Source organism: Chrysochloris asiatica, unplaced genomic scaffold (genome assembly GCF_000296735.1).
Source record: "Chrysochloris asiatica unplaced genomic scaffold, ChrAsi1.0 scaffold00051, whole genome shotgun sequence".
Lineage (NCBI taxonomy): Eukaryota > Metazoa > Chordata > Mammalia > Afrosoricida > Chrysochloridae > Chrysochloris > Chrysochloris asiatica.
This window is the reverse complement of record NW_006408569.1, coordinates 17,963,141-17,968,814: the sequence shown is the minus strand read 5'-3', so window position 1 is coordinate 17,968,814 and position 5,674 is coordinate 17,963,141.

Genomic DNA, 5,674 nt, shown 5'->3' with positions numbered 1-5,674 from the left:
AACAAACAAATATGTATTGGAAGAAGTAAAGCCAGAATGTTCCATAGAAGCCAGGATGAAAATACTTTGTCTCTTATACTTTGGATATATTATTATGAGGGACTAGATCCTTGAGAAGGAAATAATGCTTGCAAAGTGGATGGTCAGCAATAAAGAGGGAGAACCCCAACAAGATGAACTGGCACAGTGGCAGCAGCATTGGATTCAATCATAGCAACAATTGTGAGGATGAGCAGGAACTGGCAGTGTTATATTCTATTGTGCACCTTAAGGTTGCTATGAGTAGGAACCAACTTAATGGCAACTAACAGCATCAAAAACAGTGATTTAAGATCAAGCTGTTATGACTCTTTCACAGATATCCAGGAAAGTTTAAGTTAAATTAAAATATTCAAAGTGAAATGATTCGAAAAATACTTAATTTACATGGTGATGTATCTTTAGCACTTCTTAAAGGTTTACAAATAGATCAAAATCATCATATTTATTTAAACGGTGCTCTAGTTTGTATCTTATTGTTGTATTTTTATAAATAAGTATGCTCAACTGTTAAACAAGGATTCTTTTTGTTGTTGTTGTTTCGTAACCCTGATGTAGTTTGACTGTGAAAACTTTGCTTTTCTCTTTGACTCCCATGAAGTTTTGATGTTCCAAAATACAAGGATCCCAGTGTGGTGCTTTGTACAATTAACCATAAGGTTGGTGGTTCAAAGCCACAAGGTCCTCCTTTGAAACCTTATATAGAGTTGCCATGAGTCATATCTGACTAGATGGCACTTAAAAAGAACAACAATTAAGTAACATATGGGTAAGAGAGGATCTTAGTAGGTGACCAAATATTTACACATAAAATGGTGTTTTTTATTAATTCAAAACTAATTGAGTGTTGAACACAGAAGGTGGAGTAAGGAGAAGTGTGGTGCAGACCTCCACCAGCATTAACATAGAATATTGAACGAAGGAGATTCTGGATATGGTCCCAGTACTCTGAACTACACATTAAGGAATACCTATAAAGTTTGAAGGCTTACAGCCACTGGGATTAATAGCAGAAACAGAATGGTGGTGTTTCTTCATTGCCAGCTCCCAGTGGCTTCCCGAGCTGACATTTTGGGTATGACAGAGTGGGCAAAGGATCAGAGGAGCAGTCCCCATGCAGAGGTTTGATTGATCCTTAAAGAAAAATGTGTGAAAATTCTATTTTTATTTTCTCTGTTCATTGATCTCCCACTGTCAGTGCACCTTCACTCTGGTGAATAGAGGGAGTGCCTGAATGAGTGGACACTCCCCCATCCCTGGAGTGTTCCACTATGCATGTGCAAGGATCTGCTCAGAAAAAAAAAAAAAAAAAAAAAAAAAAAAAAAAAAAAAAAAAAAAAAACTCTAAGAAGGGACACTGCTTAAAACAGCTAGAGCTGGCTCTGATTTGTTTATAATGAAAAATAAAAAGTCCTGAATGGGGGTTGTGGAGTGGGAGAGAAACAGATTAAAAAAAAAAAAAAAAAAGCCAAAAATTAAATCCTGATTTATGTCAGGAGGAGTAAAAGTAACATCTTGACATTTCTCAGGTGGCCTTGAAAGCAAGAATCCAGAAGAGGGGTCTAAAAGTCAAACTCATATTTTGCTACAGATTTTTTTTTTTTTTTTTTTGCTGTTGCTGTTTTGTTTTTTTGCTACCACTTTTGCCTTAAGGGGGCTCTTTCTCACCCTACCTTACCCAAGAAAACACAGCAATTACAGTCATGTAGCCAAGCTACAATTCAGGCAAGAACCAATACCATCTGCTATATATTAGATAGATAACCAACACCTGCTACAGTTATTGTGAGTTGAGTAATAAGAAAAGTGGAAAGGGAAGCCCATCTTCTGATCATATCTACCTAGAGCCAATCACAAAGCATAATAATTAAGCATGCATTCATCTAATTATTGAAATCATACCTAATTAATGAAGATGCCTAAGAAATAGCTGACCATATCGGCACATTTCCAGAAATAAGACAGAGTAACTAAGACAAATGAGCTGAAGGTAGACTTAGACTTCACATTGGAAGGAGGACAGATTTGGAGCTGCCTGAGAAGGAATTCAGGAGAATGATATTAAGAGGAATCCAAACACTTCAAAGAGGGGTTGAGAAAAGTAAGGAAGAAGTCAGGAAAGTGCTATAGGAACAATCAAATAAGATTCATAATAAAATATCAGAAATGGACAATACACTGAAAAGGCAAAAGAGTAGAATTTAAGTGATGGAAGCCAGAACCTGTGACCTAGAAGACAAATGTTTTACTACTACTAAGATAGAAGATAAAATGTTTCAATACCGTTAAGAAAGAAGATCACGATTCATCTGCCACTTTGATGTACTGTTGTGGCTCGTGAGTTGCTGTGATTCTGGAAGCTATGCCATAGGTATTTTAAATAACCAGCAGGGTCACCCATGGTGGAAAGGTTTCAGAAGATCATTAAGACAAAGACAGACTAGGAAGGAGGAGTGATTAACTACTTCGGAATATTTAGTCACTGAAAAACTTATGAATTGCAGAGAAGCACTGTCAAATATAGTGCCAAAAAATGAGCCACTCAGGTTGAAAGACACTCAAAATGCGACTGGGGAAGAACTGCCTCCTCAAAGTAGAGTTCACTATGATGACGTTAATGGAGTAAAGTGTGTGGGATTAAAGCCAGCGAGACCTTCATTTGCTGATGGGGCACAATTCAAAATCAAGAGAAATAGCTGTAAACATACATTAATAATTGGAAAACAGAATATATGAAGTACGAATCTAGGAAAAATGAAATTGCCAAAGATTAAATGGAATGCACAAACATCGATATCATAGGCATTAATGAATTGAAATGGACTGTTACTGGCCATTTTGAATCTGACAACCAAATGGTTTACTATGCTAGAAATCACAAATGGGAGATGAATGGTGTTGCATTCATTGTCAAAAAGACCATATCCAGATCAGTCATGAGGTACAACACTGTCTGTGATAGGGTAATATCTATACGCCTAAAGGGAAGACCAATTGATACCACTATTATTCAATTTTATACACCAACTACTAAAGCCAGCGAGGATGAAAAAGAAGAATTCTACCACTTTTTCATCTGAAATTGATCAAACATGCGATCAAGCTATATTGATCATTACTGATGATTGGAATGCAAAGGTTGGGAGCAAAGAGGAAGGATCAGTAGTTGGAAAAATATGGCATGGGTGATAGAAATGAGGCTGGAGATCACATGACAGAATTTTGTAAAATCAATGATTTTTTTTTAGAGTGCATCAGAGATGATTATACACATGGACCTCACCAGATGGAATACACAGAAATCAAATTGACTATATCTGTGGAATGAGATGATGGAAAAGCTCCAGATCATCAGTCAAAACAAGGACAGGGCCAGAATGAGGAACAGACCACCAATTGCTCCTATTCAAAGTCAAACTGAAGTGGAAGAAAATGAAAACAAGTCCACAAGAGTCAAAATATGACCTGGAATGTGTTACTGTTGTTGTTAAGTACCGTAGAGTAGATTCCAACTCACAATGACCCTGCACAAGTTTTCTTGTGCTGTAAGTCTTGACAGGAGCAGAAAGCCTGGTAGTTTTCAATTGTCAACCTTGAGGTTAGCAGTCTGATTCGTAACCACTGTGCTACCTGAGCTCCTTATATCCCACCTAAATTTAGAGAACATCTGAAGAACAGATTTGATACATTAAACACTAAAGACCAAAAACCAGATGAGTTGTGGAATAACATCAAGAACATCATACAAGAATAAAGCAAAAAGTCATTAAGTAGACAAGAAAGATGAAAAAGTTCAAAATGGATGTCAGAAGAGACACTGAAACTTGTTCTCCAGTATAGAGATGCTAAAGAAAATGGAAGAAATGAGGAGGTACAAGAGCTGAACAGAAAATTTCAAAGGTCAGCTCGAGAAGACAAAGTCAAATATTACAATGAAATGTGCAAAGATCTGGAATAAGAAAACCAAACAAGGAAGAACACGCCCAACATTTCTCAAACTGGAGGAACTGAAGAAAAAATTTAAGCCTCAACTTTCATTGTTGAAGGATTCTCTGGGCAAATTATTGAATGATGCAGAAAGCATCAAAAAAAGAACAAATGAACACACAGAGTCACTATACCTAAAGAAAATGGTTGATGTTCAATCGTTTTAAGAAGTAGCATGTGGAAGTCCAGCTCTCGCGGGGTTGTGGGACACGAGAGGAGATGCGGAGTCAGCAAAAATTAAAGCAATCAAGAGACTCTGCTTGGCTGATAGGGATTTCTGTCTCTGTCTTTCTGCTTCTTCTTCTGGTCCGGCTCAGCAAGTCTTTATGTTTATACTTAAAACTACACAGTACATAATGAATTGACACTTTGATCTTTTCTTGAATTATTACACAGTTTATCACAACATTTTTGTACCTGGTCATTAGACAAGTTTGACAAAAATATTTCTGTGATGTTCAAATTTACTTTCATCTCCTTCCCCAGTATGTGATAAATTGTTTCTTCTTGTTTCCAGTAAAAGATTAAGTTAAACTTTACACAAATCATTTCTACTTATCAGACTCCTGATTACATTTTCTTAGTAACATAAGTTTCTATTAATCATCAATGCTCGCACTGCCTTATTATTTCTACTAATTATCAATCTTCTATCCTACATAATGTACTATTATTTTCATAGTAAAAAGTATTACTAACATATACTTATTTATTTTTCTAAAGTATTCATTAAATTGCTTGATAACAATGTTTTGAAGCTGTGTGGCATAAAGCCCAACTTGGCTAATTGCTGCAGGAAATGTAGATTATTAAGTTAAAACTACCCTTCACTTAAGTTCATTATTTTCTGCTTATTTATGCAGGTGCTTGTATGTAGGGGTTTGTGAATTCTGGTTGGTGACTGATTGTGGTGAGGTCTATAGGGGTAGGTCAGCTTGACTTTAATTTGTTATCTGCTTTTGTGGTTTCACAAATGCAGTTACTTTGTACTTAGGTTTTCTGTGAAAGGGAGTAATTTATACAATTCTCTTTGAATTCAGGCTACTGAAGTTGGAGATAATTGTTTTTTCCCCAAGGTTTGTAGAGCTCACAGTAAAAGGCTGTGAATATGACAATATTATATATTTTTACAAGTGAATTCAGAGTTAACTTGAAGGGAAGATAGAAGCCAGTTTTTTGAGAGTCATCTGCTGTGCATGATGTCTCTCTTTCCAGCTGGGACCGTGTCAAACAGCAGAAGTTAAGCTGCTTCCCTCGGTAGCATATGATCATGAGCCAATGATACTGAAGGAAGAAGTGTATTTAAGGAATTGTCAAAGAACAAGGCTCCAGGATTTGAAGGAATAAAAAATGAAATCTTTCAAGAAAGTGAGGTGGCACTGGAGGCACTTACTCATCTATGCCAAGAAATTTGGAAGACAACTATCTGGCCAACTGATTGGAAGAGATCTATGTTTGTGCCCATTCCAAAGAGAGGTGACCCAATGGAATATGGAAATCACCGAACAATATCTTTGATATCCCATATGAGTAAAGTTTTAGTAAAGGTAATACAGAAATGGCTGCAAGTATACATTGACAGAGAACTTCCAGAGGTTCAAGCCAGATTCAGAAGAGGCCGTGGAATGAGGGATATCATAGTTGATGT